The sequence below is a fragment of the Cherax quadricarinatus genome, unplaced genomic scaffold, assembly GCF_038502225.1.
Source record: "Cherax quadricarinatus isolate ZL_2023a unplaced genomic scaffold, ASM3850222v1 Contig181, whole genome shotgun sequence".
NCBI lineage: Eukaryota > Metazoa > Arthropoda > Malacostraca > Decapoda > Parastacidae > Cherax > Cherax quadricarinatus.
Window position 1 is genome coordinate 230,801 of NW_027195207.1, and position 16,051 is coordinate 246,851.

General features: G+C 41.4%; 1 protein-coding gene across 1 annotated transcript in view; it reads left to right on the top strand.

The window, feature by feature from the left end:
• Positions 1-16,051, top strand: part of LOC128701507 (replication protein A 70 kDa DNA-binding subunit) — a 236,694-nt gene that overhangs the window by 195,485 nt on the left and 25,158 nt on the right. The gene's annotated exons all lie outside the window — the stretch shown is intronic.

Consider the following 16,051-nt stretch of genomic DNA (forward strand, 5'->3'; position numbering starts at 1 on the left):
CAGCTAACAATATCCCCTATCCCAGCCCCAGGAAAACATACTCTCTGCCTCCTCTTCCTGTCCCTAAGACAAAATGCCCTATCCATAAATTTCACTTGACTGTCCCCAACTAAAACAATGTTCTTACCTTCACTGGTGGAGTTCGTAGTGATGTTTTCGATGGTCTTTGTTGGGGTTTCAAGGGATGTCGACTCGCTCTCCTCTGCTGATGATACCTTGGTACTCATTGCGACGTTTCCAGTAGACAACACACATTTGTCTGGTAACGCCGAAAATGGGTTGGATGCCTCAACAGCAGTCTTCTGGATCATCGTGGTTTCCGCCACTACAACAGTCTTTCTGATTTTCAGCTTCGTTCGATGTTGGCCGGCCACTGAGCAGGTTCCTCTCTTGACCTGAGGACTCACAACAGGAGGATTACTTCGAATCCTCTTGTTTTCCTCCATCAGTCGCCGTATCTCAAGCTTAGCAACCCTAAGCTCCTCTTTTAGCACTGGACAGATCTTCACAGGGCCCAGAGATCTGGAATTCATTGTCCAAACCAGAGAAAGGTTTCCTTTCTGGTAATCAATTTAATAAAGCTATAATTAAAAATCACCTCATCTCCCTAACTTAACCCTTTCAGGGTTGGTGCCATACTAGTACGGCTTGCACACCAGGGTTGGTGCCGTACTAGTACGCCTAAATTGTAGCGCCTTCACATCTAGCGAGAGAGAGCTGGTAGGCCTACATATGAAAGAATGGGTCTATGTGGTCAGTGTGCGCAGTATAAAAAAATTCCTGCAGCACACAGTGCATAATAAAAAAAAAACTCCGACCGTGTTTTTGGTTTAAAACAGCGACTTTGCTGTGTATTTTCGTATGCTATTTATGGTTGTATTCCAGTTTTCCTGGTCTCATTTTATACAATGGAAGACATATTTTGGAAATTGAGATGATTTTTATTTGTTTCACAATGAAAAGTACCTTGAAATTGAGCTCAAAGTAGCAGAAATGTTCGATTTTTTGCCAAAGTTCAAAAGTAAATAAATCAAGCCACATGTCCAATACACATCAACTGGTGAGTCTGATATTCTTTCACAAATGCGCTGATATTATTTATACCATTTCTATATTAATGCAGTAGTCTGCGTAACAGTAAATCTTCAATTTTTTGAGAGAAAAATCCAAAGTGGAAAGCAAAAGAAATATAACAGAGGCCTGGAGACGTGACTAATGAACAGAGGAAATGTTGTTTTAGTGCCAGGAATGTCTGTCTTGTTTATTCTGGACCCTATTTGGAAATTGGCATCTTCTGAAATTTGTGTGAAATATGCCAATTTTGGACCACTTTATTGGATAGTTAAAATTGGTAAATGGGTGGTTTCTTGTACTCATTTGATAGAAAAAATGGAGTTCTAGCGAAAGTTATGATTTTTGTTGACTGGTACGTTGGAATTGGCCGAAAATAGGGCTCAAAGTGGGCGAAATCGCTGATGCGTGAACATTGTCGAGACCGCTAACTTCGCGAGAGCATAATTCCATAAGTTTTCCATCAAATTTCATACTTTTGGTGTCAATATGATTGGGAAAAGATTCTCTATCATTTCATAAGTTTTTTTTTTTAAATTTCCAACTCTGAGAACAAGTTTCAGAGAGGGCCTGCCGACCCTGAAAGGGTTAACAAGAAACGCGGAAAGAACTAAAAGCCATAAATGAAATCAAAGTCGGCAACAACATCCAATATTGGGCTCCCACTTAAACGAGATGGGTCCTATGCAAATGACAGCAAGGAAATGAGTGAGCTACTCAAGTCCCAATATGACTCGGTTTTTAGTGGTTTAGCACTTCTTTTTTATTATAATAATAATAATAATAATAATAAGGAGGGGTGTTAATGTTGCAGTTTAAAAACTGTAGTGTAAAGCACCCTTCTGGCAAGACAGTGATGGAGTGAATGATGGTGAAAGCTTTTCTTTTTTGGGCCACCCTGCCTTGGTGGGAATCGGCCAGTGTGATAATAATAATAATAAAAATAATAATAATAATATGAGAAAGAGACAGAATTTGGTAGGCACAAACCTATCTGACATTATCCTGATGCCAAGTGACTTGGAAAAGGTGATAAATAACATGCCCATGCACTCTGCCCCAAGCCCAGACTCATGGAACTCTGTGTTCATCAAGAATTGCAAGAAGTCCCTATCACATGCTCTTAACATCCTATGGAGAGGAAGCAGGGGCACAGGTCATCCCACAGCTGCTAAAAACAACAGACATAGCCCCACTCCACAAAGGGGGCAGTAAAGCAATAGCAAAGAACGACAGACTGATAGTGCTAACGTCCCATATCATAAAAATCTTTGAAAGGGTTCTAAAAAGTAAGATCGCCACCCATCTAGATACCCACCCATCAGTTACACAACCCAGGGCAGCATAGGTTTAGACCAGGTCGCTGCTGTGTGTCCCAGCTAATGAACCACTATGACAAGGTCCTGGGTGTTCTAGAAGACAGACAAAATGCAGATATAATATAGACAGACTGCAAAAGCCTTTGACGAGTGTGACCATGGTGTAATAACAAAATGCATGATAAAGGGATAACAGGAAAAGTTGGTAGATGGATCTATAATTTCCTACCAAATAGAACACAAAGAGTAGTAGCAAACAGAGTAAAGTCTGAGGCGGCTGTGGTGAAAAGCTCTGTTCCACAAGGCACAGAACTCACTACCATCTTCTTCTGCATTCTCATATCTAACATAGACAGGGACATTAACCACAGCACCATGTCTTCCTTTGCAGATGACACCCGAATTTGCATGAGTGTCCTCCATTCAAGACTCCAGGCGGGCATCAACCAAATCTTTAAATGAGCCACAGAAAACAATATGAAATTCAATGATGAGAAATTTTAATTACAGTGAACCCCCAACTTACGAAGGATTCATCTTATGGTAAAATCGACTTAGGAAGCGTTTCAGCATAAAAAAAATTTCCCGGCCTGCGAAGAAAAACTCGACTTACATCATTCATCCCAAACGCGGTCTGCCTGGCCAGAGTGCCTCAGCTCAGCTAATGCCATTGTTTATAAGCCAGGGTGGACGGTTGCACGCATACATTTAAAATATTTTGTATTCCATTGTTTTTAGTGCTTGTGACTGATAAATAAGCCACCATGGGCCCAAAGAAGCTTCTATGCCAATCCTGTGGTAAAAAGGGTGAGAAATGCTATCATACCATGGTCAGCTGCTGCTGCACCACTGTCAGATGTTGCTGCACCACCATCAGTTGCTGCTGTACCATGGTCAGCTGCTGCTGCTGTACCACAGTCAGCTGCTGCTGATGCTGTACCATGGTCAATGCTGTTGCTGCTGTACCATGGTCAGCTGCTGCTGCTGCTGCTGTACCACGGTCAGCTGTTGCTGCACTACTGTCAGCTGTATTACTCAAAGATGTGGAGAGACTGTTGTTGGTGTGGCTTAATAAGAAACAGTTACCGAGAAACAATTAACCACACAGGGTTTGCCACCCAGGATAACCCAAGAAAGTCAGTGCATCATTGAGGACTGTCTAACTTATTTGCATTGGGGTCCTTAATCTTGTCCCCCAGGATGCGACCCACACTAGTCGACTGACACCCAGGTGAACAGGAAAAAAATGCCTGAAACTAGTGCTCATATTGGTGAATTAAAGGCCAGCAAAAGTTGGTTTGAGAGATTTAAGAATTGTAGTGACATACAGTGTAATAAGGCATGGTGAAACTGAAAAATCCCAACCCCAACAAGTGTTCAATTGTGACAAAACAGGCCTGTTCTAGAAGAAAATGCCAAACAGGACCTACATTACTCAGGAGAAAAAGGCACTCCCAGGACACAAGCCTATGAAAGACAGGCTAACTCTCATGTTTGCTTGTAATGCTAGTGGGGATTGCAAAGTGAAGCCTTTACTCATGTATCACTCTGAAAATACCAGAGGGTTCAAGAAAAAGTGTCTCATCACTCATCACTACATCTTCACTAAAGGTGTCATTTATTCTTCATTTAGTACAGTATATTGTGCATGTATCCTTCTTTTTGTATGTAGGAAAATGTATATTTCATGTGGTTAAAAAAAAAAATTCATACTTTTGGGTGTCTGGAATGGATTAATTGGATTTCCATTATTTCTTATGGGGAAAATTAATTCAACTTATGATAATTTTGTCTAACGATGAGCTCTCTGGAACGGATTAATATCGTAAGTCGAGGGTCCAAACAATAATGTGAAAAACTAATGTAAAAGACCTGGGAGTGATCATGTCGGAAGATCTCACCTTCAAAGACCATAACACTGTATCAGTCATATCTGCTAGAAAAATGACAGGATGAATAATGAGAACCTTCAGAACTAGGGATGCCAAGCCCATGATGACACTCTACAGGTTGCTTGTTCTATCTAGGTTGGAATATTGCTGCACACTAACAGCACCTTTCAAGGCAGGTGAAATTGCTGACCTAGAAAATATACAGAGAACCTGCACGGTGCGCATAACGGAGATAAAACACCTCAGTTACTGGGAATGCTTGAAGTTCCTAAACCTGTACTCCCTAGAATGCAGGCGGGAGAGATACATGATCATATACACTTGGAAAATCCTAGAGGGATTAGTACCAAACTTGCAGACGATGCAACATTCCCTAAATGAAAAACAGGGGTGCCACTAGCACAATACGAGACAATACAGTAAGTGTCAGGGGCCCAAGACTGTTCATCTGCCTCCCAGCATACATAAGGGGGATTACCAATAGACCCCTGGCTGTCTTCAAGCAGGCACTCGACAAGCACCTAAAGTCAGTACCTGATCCGCCGGGCTGTGGTTTGTATGTCGGTTTGCATGCAGCCAGCAGTAACAGCCCGGTTGATCAGACCTGATCCTCCATGAGGCCTGGTCACAGACTAGGCTGCAGGGGTGTTGACCCCCAGAACCCTCTCCAGGTATACACCAACAGTATGCTGTCCCAAACAAAACCAACTCATCTATATCAGACAAAACCAACTTCTAACTGCTCCCACAGTCTGATCATAGAGCCAGTTGAAAACTACTTAAGAAATCCCAATTAATTCAAGATCACTAAATCAGTTTAAAGTATTAATACATACTTAAATTTGTACTATTTTTTTTTTTTTTAATAATGCATTCTTAAATTTGTAACATTCAATATCTATGTCTTGTCTTAGGTAGTGTGTAAGCATTAGTATTAGTCTGCCTGAAATACACATCATGCTTGTGGCTTTCTTTTGTGCTTAACAATATTTTATTATATGTAAACTACATTTTTTATACTGCACAAAGAAATATAATTTGTTTGTTTGTTCCTGGAACATAACATAAACTGCTTTGACCACCACTCTACAACAATTTACTTATGTATTTTTACCACTGTCACCAATGAACTGCTGTACTCTAAATTAATGCACTATGGTATCAGAGGCCACTCCCTCAACTACTTAAAGTCATACCTTAGTAGCAGAATTCAATATGTGTACACAAATGGTGCAAACTCTTCCACCCAACCAGTCACAGTAGGAGTCCCACAGGGTAGTGTCTGTGGACCACTCCTCTTTCTCATCTACATCAGTGATCTACCGAATGCATCGCTACTTGCAGATGACATTACATATGTCTTCTCCCACCCAGACCCAGTCATACTCGCCAACACTGCCAATGCCGAATTGCAGAAAATATCTGCCTGGATGATGACTAATAAACTTACCCTGAATACTGATAAAACCTATTTCATTCAGTTTGGAAACATAGATGCAAATGTTCCACTTAACATAACGCTAAACGGATCATCAGTCACAAGACTTGCAGAGGGAAAATTCCTAGGTATCCACCTTGACAGTAGCCTTAAGTTCCAGACACATATACAACAAATCACCAAGAAAATCTTTAAGACTGTAGGCATACTACCAAAGATATGGTACTACGTTCCACAATCAGCTCTCCTGGCACTGTACCATTCACTCATATACCCTGATCTCACATATGGAATTTGTGCACGGGGATCAACAACATTAAATCACCTAAGACCTCTAATAACCCAGCAAAAGGCAGCAGTCAGAATGATAACAAATTCCCACTCCCACCAAATGCTACACCAATTTTCAAAAGTCTAAATCTGCTCACCATTAAAAACATCCATACTTATTCATGTCCCTACTACATACACAGAACAATACATGCAAATATAAACCCTCCACTCAAACTTCTCCTCACCAACCTTAACCCTTTCAGGGTCGACAAGCCCTCTCCCAGACTTGTTTTCAGGGTCGAGAAATTTTCAAAAAAAAAAATTATTTTTTCTTATGAAAAGATACTTTTTTTTTTTTTTTTTTTTTTTTTTTACTAAAAATTATAGGCTAAAAAAAATTTTTTGCCATCAATACTTACCAAGATATGGAGGCATAAAGTTGACAGAAAATGAGCTGCATGTGGCATCATCGCTGACTGTTGGTCACCCGGTATTTTCTTATTTTCTTTTTTTGTTATCTTTTCTATTATTTTGTATTTTTTTTTATTTTTTTTTTTCAAGTAACTTTTATGGCCTGTGAGACCAATATGAGCACTATTTTGTAAGTTTTTTCTCTTTATTTACTACACAATAACTGCACAAACACTGTTGTCACTACATTGTTTAGAAAACTTGTTTACACAAACGAACGATATAAAATGTTGTTTATTACTATTTTTCTATATTTTATGTATACATATACAGTCACAGAACATGTTTCTAGAAGTTCTGCAGCCTGTGGAACTCTTTGAAACATGCTGTCATGCACAGTGGTGTTTTACACTCCTCACACATAAAACAAGTGTCTCTGCATTGTTGTGGGCATGTTTTTGTATGTGCACAGACGTAACACTTCTTCTGAGCCTTTTTCTTGAAAGCAGTAGCAGGCAGTTGTATTAGGAAGTGATCACCATGCTTCAGACGAGAAGGTAGTTGTTGATAATTTAGTGGGTGGTTTTCTATTGCAGGTGTTGTTCCTTGGTACTTGAATACTATTTGTCTGATAACAGACAAACAAAATTTGCCATATGGTGGTTTGTTTCTGGTCCTCATCTTATACATATTATAAGCATTGAGCATGGAAATGTCCAGAAGATGGAAAAAGAGTTTTATGTATGACTTATAACTCTTGCGAACACAATCAGCAAACCCAATCTGCATGTCACATTTGTCCACTGAACGCATATTGAAGGTGTAATCAATCACAGCCGCCGGTTTTAGAATGGGTTCATTGGTCTCTTTATTATGCCTGCCAGTGTCTGCCATTTTGTTAGGGTGAACTGATGACAACAATGTGACATCTCGTTTGTCATGCCACCGAAATGCCATGATGTCATTGACAGCAAACACCTGCACCTCACCTTTACGAGTGCCAGTATCAAACCTGGGCATATGCTTGTGTACCAGTTATCAGTATATAATATATGCCCCTTACCAAGGTATGGTTCTATCATTGTTCTAACCACATCATGAGAGCTGCCCAATAACTTCCTGGTATTTTGCAATGTATAAGTTCCAGTATACACAATAATATCCAATACGAGACCACTGTAGCAGTCACAAAACACAAATAACTTTATACCAAAGCGTTTCCTCTTGCTTGGTATATACAGTGGACCCCCGCATAGCGACCTTAATCCGTGCAAGAGGGCTGGCTGTTATGCGAAATGTTCGCTATGTGAATGAATTTTCCCCATAAGAAATAATGTAAATAAAATTAATCCGTGCAAGACACCCAAAAGTATGAAAAAAAAATTTTTTTACCACAAAAAAATGTTAATTTTAGTACACACAAACTGAAAAAGGCATGCACAATTACATGACACTTACTTTTATTGAAGATCTGGTGATGATTGATGGGATGGGAGGAGGGGAGAGAGAGTGTTAGTGTTTAGAAGGGGAATCCCCTTCCATTAAGACTTGAGGAGGCAAGTCCTTTTCTGGGGTTACTTCCCTTCTTCTTTTAATGCCACTAGGACCAGCTTCAGAGTCACTGGACTTCTTTCGCACAACATATCTGTCCATAGTGGCCTGTACCTCTCGTTCCTTTATGATTTGTCTAAAGTGGTTCACAACATTGTCATTGTAACAGTCACCAGCACGGCTTGCAATAGCTGTGTGAGGGTGATTTTCATCAAAAAAGGTTTGCACTTCAAGCCATTTTGCACACATTTCCTTAATCTTTGAAGTAGGCAATTCCTTCAATTTCTCTCTCCCCTCCTTTGAACCAGTTTCCGCAGGTCTGGCCTCTTGCTCTTGAAGTTGATCTATCAGCTCATCAGTGGTTAGTTCTTCATTGTCCTCCTCCACCAACTCTTCCACATCATCCCCACTAACCTCCAACCCCAAGGACTTCCCCAATGCCACAATTGATTCCTCAACTGGTATACTCCTCTCAGGGTTAGCCTCAAACCCTTCAAAATCCCTTTTGTCTACACATTCTGGCCACAGTTTCTTCCAAGCAGAGTTCAAGGTTCTCTTAGTCACTCCCTCCCAAGCCTTACCTATAAGGTTTACACAATTGAGGATATTAAAGTGATCCTTCCAAAACTCTTTTAGAGTCAATCGAGTGTCTGTGGTCACTTCAAAGCACTTTTGAAACAGAGCTTTTGTGTACAGTTTCTTGAAGTTGGAAATGACCTGCTGGTCCATGGGCTGCAGGAGAGGAGTGGTATTAGGAGGCAAAAACTTCACCTTAATGAAGCTCATGTCCCCATAAAGTCGCTCTGCCACGTCTGTAGGATGACCAGGGGCATTGTCTAACACCAGGAGGCACTTAAGTTCTAATTTCTTTTCAGTTAGGTAATCTTTGACATTGGGGGCAAATGCATGGTGTAACCAGTTATAGAAAAAGTCCCTAGTGACCCATGCCTTACTGTTTGATCTCCACAGCACACACAAATTATCCTTGAGGACATTCTTTTGCCTGAACGCTCTGGGAGTTTCAGAGTGATACACTAATAAAGGCTTAACTTTGCAATCACCACTAGCATTGGCACACATCAACAAAGTAAGCCTGTCTTTCATAGGCTTATGTCCTGGGAGTGCCTTTTCCTCCTGAGTAATGTAGGTCCTGCTTGGCATTTTCTTCCAGAACAGGCCTGTTTCATCACAATTAAACACTTGTTCAGGTTTCAGTCCTTCAGTTTCTATGTACTCCTTGAATTCCTGCACATATTTTTCAGCCGGCCTGCCGGTTTCCCTGAATCCCTTCATAAATGTTACTTTGCTCACACTCCAACAGCACGTCAAGTATTAAAAACCATTTGTCTCCATTCACTCCTATCAAACACGCTCACGCATGCCTGCTGGAAGTCCAAGCCCCTCGCACACAAAACCTCCTTTACCCCCTCCCTCCAACCCTTCCTAGGCCGACCCCTACCCCGCCTTCCTTCCACTACAGACTGATACACTCTTGAAGTCATTCTGTTTCGCTCCATTCTCTCTACATGTCCGAACCACCTCAACAACCCTTCCTCAGCCCTCTGGACAACAGTTTTGGTAATCCCGCACCTCCTCCTAACTTCCAAACTACGAATTCTCTGCATTATATTCACACCACACATTGCCCTCAGACATGACATCTCCACTGCCTCCAGCCTTCTCCTCGCTGCAACATTCATCACCCACGCTTCACACCCATATAAGAGCGTTGGTAAAACTATACTCTCATACATTCCCCTCTTTGCCTCCAAGGACAAAGTTCTTTGTCTCCACAGACTCCTAAGTGCACCACTCACTCTTTTTCCCTCATCAATTCTATGATTCACCTCATCTTTCATAGACCCATCTGCTGACACGTCCACTCCCAAATATCTGAATACGTTCACCTCCTCCATACTCTCTCCCTCCAATCTGATATTCAATCTTTCATCACCTAATCTTTTTGTTATCCTCATAACCTTACTCTTTCCTGTATTCACCTTTAATTTTCTTCTTTTGCACACCCTACCAAATTCATCCACCAATCTCTGCAACTTCTCTTCAGAATCTCCCAAGAGCACAGTGTCATCAGCAAAGAGCAGCTGTGACAACTCCCACTTTGTGTGTGATTCTTTATCTTTTAACTCCACGCCTCTTGCCAAGACCCTCGCATTTACTTCTCTTACAACCCCATCTATAAATATATTAAACAACCACGGTGACATCACACATCCTTGTCTAAGGCCTACTTTTACTGGGAAAAAATTTCCCTCTTTCCTACATACTCTAACTTGAGCCTCACTATCCTCGTAAAAACTCTTCACTGCTTTCAGTAACCTACCTCGTACACCATACACTTGCAACATCTGCCACATTGCCCCCCTATCCACCCTGTCATACGCCTTTTCCAAATCCATAAATGCCACAAAGACCTCTTTAGCCTTATCTAAATACTGTTCACTTATATGTTTCACTGTAAACACCTGGTCCACACACCCCCTACCTTTCCTAAAGCCTCCTTGTTCATCTGCTATCCTATTCTCCGTCTTACTCTTAATTCTTTCAATTATAACTCTACCATACACTTTACCAGGTACACTCAACAGACTTATCCCCCTATAATTTTTGCACTTGAGTCCTGGAGATGGGAAGTACAGTGCCTGCACTCTGAAGGAGGGGTGTTAATGTTGCAGTTTAAAAACTGTAGTGTAAAGCACCCTTCTGGCAAGACAGTGATGGAGTGAATGATGGTGAAAGTTTTTCTTTTTCGGGCCACCCTGCCTTGGTGGGAATCGGCCGGTGTGATAATAAAAAAAAAATAAATAAATAATTTTTCAGCCGCTTTGTGGTCCGAACTGGCAGCCTCACCATGCCTTATCACACTATGGATGCCACTACGCTTCTTAAATCTCTCAAACCAACCTTTGCTGGCCTTAAATTCACTCACATCATCACTAGTTGCAGGCATTTTTTTAATTAAATTCTCATGCAACTTCCTAGCCTTTTCACATATGATCGCTTGAGAGACGCTATCTCCTGCTAGCTGTTTTTCATTTATCCACACCAATAAGAGTCTCTCAACATCTTCCATCACTTGCGATCTTTGTTTCGAAAACACAGTTAAACCTTTGGCAAGAACAGCTTCCTTGATTGCCGTTTTCTTGGCCACAATAGAAGAGATGGTTGATTTGGGTTTCTTGTACAACCTGACCAGGTCGGTGATACGCACTCCACTTTCATACTTATCAATGATCTCTTTCTTCATTTCTATAGGAATTCTAACCCTTATTGCTGTAGGGTTGGAACTAGAAGCTTTCTTGGGGCCCATGGTCACTTATTTTCCAGAAACAGCACCGAAAACACTGTAATAATACGAAATATTCCGATTGTATGCTTGAATGTTACCGCGGAGGCTGGCTGGTAAACAATGCCACCGGCGGAACATATGAGGCTGGCTCAGGCCGCACATTGGACGCGTCTCGGATGAAGGCCGCTGAGCGGGTTTTTGGGCGCTATGCGGGGCAAAATTTTAGCGATCAAAGCGTCCGCTATGCGGATTGTCCGTTATGCAAGGCGTCCGTTATGCTGGGGTCCACTGTACTGCTTGAATGAGAGTCTTCCTTTGAACAGAATCAAAGACTCATCAATAACAAGCTTCCTGACGGGATAAAAATATGTATTGAATTTCTCTTTCAGGTACACAGACACATTCCTAGTCTTATATAACCTGTCGTTTCTGTCAGGCCTGGTTTTGTCTGAAAAGTGAAGCATAAGTAATAGCACAAATCAATTCACTCGCACTATATCACTGAATCCTGGGGTTGCAATCAGGCAGTCTGTTGATCAGTATGATTTGCACTGTGCTTATACACATGTGGCATAAGCATTATTGTGGCAAAGAAAAGATACATCTCAGCCACTGTTGTCTCCTTCACTGGTGTAGACATGATTTTGGTGAAAGTATTGTGTTTGCCATGGTGTAGTCGAACTATGTGTTGCTTTCCCTGGCAGGGGTTCATCAAAGAATAACTCGAAACATTCTAGTTCAATGGCATTGTTCCCAAGTGTACAAGATGGCCATATTCCACTTTGACTTTCATCAGACTGATGGGGATTGGGAACAAAATTGCCAGCTTTCTGCCAATCCCAGGTGCAGTCTGCTGGTGGGTACTGGATATTGACAGGTGGTTGTGGATGTGGAGGTTGTGGTTGTGGAGGCTGGTGTGGTGGGTGGGTGGGGGATGGTGGCCTTTGTTGTAGATCAGCTGAGGCAGTGGCATGGGTGGCAGCATGGCCCACTGCTGGTGCCTCACGGCCACCACCACCACTACCACTACCATGCACATTTTCCATCCCAATTGCAACACTATCATCCTCATTCTCACTATCTGTTCCTGTTGTACAGCCACGGGATGTACTCCGAGATGTACTCCTTCCCCTTGGAATACCGTATGGCACACTACCAGAGCGCATATATCGTCGTATATACTGACGCTTCGCTGGAGAATATTCCACTTCACTATCGCTACTGGAAGTGTTTTCAAGAGCTTGTAGTTCATATTCACTATCACTGTTATCACCAATGCTCACATCTGAGTCCGGGATATGGGAAAATAGGAGTTTCCTCTTTCTTTCTGGTACAACTGAATGTGAATAAGGCTGAGGGTCATCTGGGTTTTCCTCACTATTACCGGTATTATGGTCATTAGTTTCAGTCACTTCATCAAAACCTTGAAACTCATCTTCACTGGCACTTCCATATGTATTAGAACTGTCACTGGGGAACAAAAGTGTCCCAGTTCGCCAAAGAGTGAGGAGTTTCTTACTGCGAGGCACGGTGAACAAGGTCTACTAAAATGGCTTTCCCACAGTCCGCCACTGGGTCCCAGATTTTTTCTACCGCGCGCACCAACCACACACACCCATTCTCTCACATCTAGGCCTACCCGCCTTTTCTCGTGAGATTTGAAGGTGCTAGAATTTATGCGTACTAGTATGTCAATAACCCTGGCGCATAAGCCGTACTAGTACGTCGGAAACCCTGAAAGGGTTAACAGAACACATGACCATAAGACACAGATCTCTTTTTGATGTATCTCGTGTCCATATCACACTGTGTAAAAACTCTATGCATATAAAGGGCCCCAGAATATGGAATTCATTACCAGAAGATACTAAAGTAACCCGGTCTGAAAATCAGTTTAAGACTCTTCTCAAAAGTCACTTAATCACCCTAGACTAAATGCTAAATACTCAGTACTCACATACTCAATATGTATTCCCATATCATAATTTCAACAATTATTTTTGAACCTTTTATCCAACAACAATGACAACAAAATAGTTGACTCTGGCAGCCCAGCAACTGTTGTGTTGTTTCTGATCTCTTACACAGGACAGCAGTGGCAGCAGTGGCATCCTAGCAGCTCTTATTCTTCAAGAAACCATCGCTCATCAAAGCTTGTGATGGCCTAATTGAAGGTACAACTACATGAACCCATGTAGACCACAAAATGATCCAAGAATACTAAGAATGTAACCCAACTCTTGACAAAATAGAAGATCTAAGGAAGACAGCCCTGCTAAACCAAACACTGCCTCCGCTGCCAGACAATCACTTAACCCAAGCTCAGGGAAATCAAGCCTTCTCTACCATAGCTACACAGTATCTACTTTAGTGATACTATGAAAGGATATCGCAGAAGAAACAACAGCAGTAAGAAAAGAATAACACCAAGGACCCTAGAACTCAACTTGTCTACCCAGCAGGAAGCCGGTGTATCATCAACCCCCTCACCACTGCCACCCAGGGAACAACAACAACAAACATGGCTGACTCCCCCTCCAACTCCACTCCCTTCAAAGGATTCACCCATGATAACTCAGGTATGATTATTCCTGACAATATCAGGGACTACATCATCGCTCTGGAAAGCGAAGTTAAAGATATTAAAGCAACACTTGCGCGACGAGAATAGAAGATAACCAACCTCGAGAAAAAGATCCAAAACCTTAAAGAGAAGATTACATCAGGAAGTGCTGACATAGAAAATAGTATGAAAACAGCTATAGCCAGTCACACTGAGCAAATAACAACCCTAAATATGAAGGTTGAAGAAGCAATCAAGGACTAGAATCAGAACATGCACACTCGACTGAATGAATACCTTGATTTCCAAGACGACAAAACTGAACAAATTGTCTGATGCAGTTATAATAAACAGCCCTCATATTCCTAGTGACATAACCCAAGAACAGTGCAAAAAACTGCTATCACTATAATACAGGACCACGTAAAAATTATCATCCAAAACAATGAAATCAAAGAAACACGTTTGCTAGGAAAACAAGGTAGAAAACACAGTATTATGATCAGACTTCATTCATATGATAAAAGAAAGGACTTAATTAAATCAGCAATTACAATGAAAAATGGAGTGTTCATCAATGAGTGTCTAACGAGAAAGCGTCAAAACCTTCTGTTCAGGTTGAGAAAACTTAAACAGGAAAACAAAATACATCAGTGTTTCACTCTAGATGGGAAAATACTAGTAAGGAAAACATCAACAGGACAACAATATACCATCTCAAATGAACATGATTTCTGTACCTTCCTTAGAAAAGCTGACATTTCTGTAACAGATTAGATAAGTATCCTTAACACATATATGTGTGTGGTGCATATAGTGTACGTTACTATTACATTATTGTGCATTATTATTTTTTCTTTTACTAGCTAATACCAGCTACCTCAGATACTTTTTACTTCTTTTTAATTGCTCATAATTTTTTGTTGCAAGTCAAATCTTACACCAAATTACAGTGGTCCCTCAATAATTGTCCGGCCTGAAAGTCGTCCATTTCGGAAATAGTCCCGTTATTTCGTCTAAACATTGGCTCGCAAATGGTCCATTAACTCGCTAATCGTCCTTCGTCCGGGACGGGTACTCACGCTCTGAGCCGCCTGGGCCTGCCTTCCCAGCCAGTGTGCCATTGTTAAATTAGACACATGTGCAACTCTTGGGTATCTTTATTGAGGAAACGTTTTGCCACACAGTGGCTTCATCAGTCCATACAAAGGATAAACTTTAAGAACAGGTTTTTAAGCTGCTTCTCCACACTAAAAACAACAGACATAGCCCCACTCCACAAAGGTGGCAATAAAGCAATTGCAAAGAACTACAGACCGGATAGCACTAACATCCCATATCATAAAAATTTTTGAGAGGGTTCTAAGAAGCAAGATAGCCAACCACCTAGATGCCCATCAGTTACACAACCCAGGGCAACACGGGTTTAGAGCAGGTCACTCCTGCCTGTCCCAGCTACTGGACCACTATGACAAGGTCCAGAATGCTGTAGAAGATTAACAAAATAAAGATGTAGTATACACAGACTTTGCAAAAGCTTTCGACAAGTTTGACCGTAGTGTAATAGCACATAAAATGCGGGATAAAGAAATAACGGGAAAAGTTGGTAGATGGATTTAAAACTTCTGGACATATAGAACACAAAGAGTAATAGTAAACAGAGTAAAGTCCCAGGCAGCCATGATAAAAAGCTCTGTTCCACAAGGCACAGTACTCGCTACCATTCTATTCCTCATCCTCATTTCTGATATAGACAGAGGTGTAAGCCATAGCTCCGTGTCTTCCTTTGTGGATGACACCCGGATCACCATGGCAGTGATCTCCATCGAAGACACTGCGAGACTCCAAGCGGACATCAACCAAACCTTCGAATGGGCCACTCAAAACAACATGAAGTTCAACGAGGAGAAATTTCAACTACTCAGATATGGAAAACTTGAAGAAATTAAAAATGTGTCAGGGTATACCACAAATTCTAACCATACAATAGAACAGAAAAGTAATGTGAAGGACCTGGGAGTGATAATGTCAGAGGATCTCACCTTCAAAGACCATAACAATGTATCTACCTTATCTGCTAGGAAAATTATAGGATGGATAATGAGAACCTTCAAAACACACCAAGCCCATGATAAATCTCTTCAAATCGCTTGTGCTCTCTAGGCTGGAATACTGCTGTACACTAACTGCTGGAGAGTGTACAAAGAACTTTCACGGCACACGTAA